At 64.3% G+C, this 420-nt stretch overlaps 1 protein-coding gene across 1 annotated transcript in view; it reads right to left on the minus strand.

Annotated features, from left to right (window-relative positions):
• Positions 1 to 420, minus strand: part of SIX6 (SIX homeobox 6) — a 17,623-nt gene that overhangs the window by 16,437 nt on the left and 766 nt on the right. The gene's annotated exons all lie outside the window — the stretch shown is intronic.

Here is a 420-nt window from a genome sequence, read left to right on the forward strand (position 1 = left end):
CCCGACTGGCGGCCGCCCGGCTGAGCGCAGTGGCCGGCGGGGCTGCGGGGGTGACAAGTGGACTCCCCACCTCCCCCCGCCCCCCCGGGCTCCTGGAGAGGAGATAACGGGGGACTCTGCTCCCTTCCCCGCTTGTGCCGCCAGTGTCGGGGTAACACCGCGCATTGAGAGCCGCGATTTTGTTCTTTAAGATTAAAAAAGAAAAGGGGAGGAGGAGAGGAAGAGGGAAATTATCCCAAGAAACGCTCCTGGCTGGCGCCGGCGGAGGTTTCGGGCAGGGCGGCCCTCTGCAAACGAGCAGGGCCCGCAGAAGGGCATTGCCGGCTCCGCTCCAGATGTACCAGTAGGCAAGAGGTATCTATACGGCCAGGCAAAACTTTGAAGCGGGAGGGGGGGGTTCTCTCCGCTTGGCCGCCGGAA

The sequence above is a fragment of the Charadrius vociferus genome, unplaced genomic scaffold, assembly GCF_000708025.1.
Source record: "Charadrius vociferus isolate BGI_N301 unplaced genomic scaffold, ASM70802v2 scaffold308, whole genome shotgun sequence".
NCBI classification, from domain to species: Eukaryota; Metazoa; Chordata; class Aves; order Charadriiformes; family Charadriidae; genus Charadrius; species Charadrius vociferus.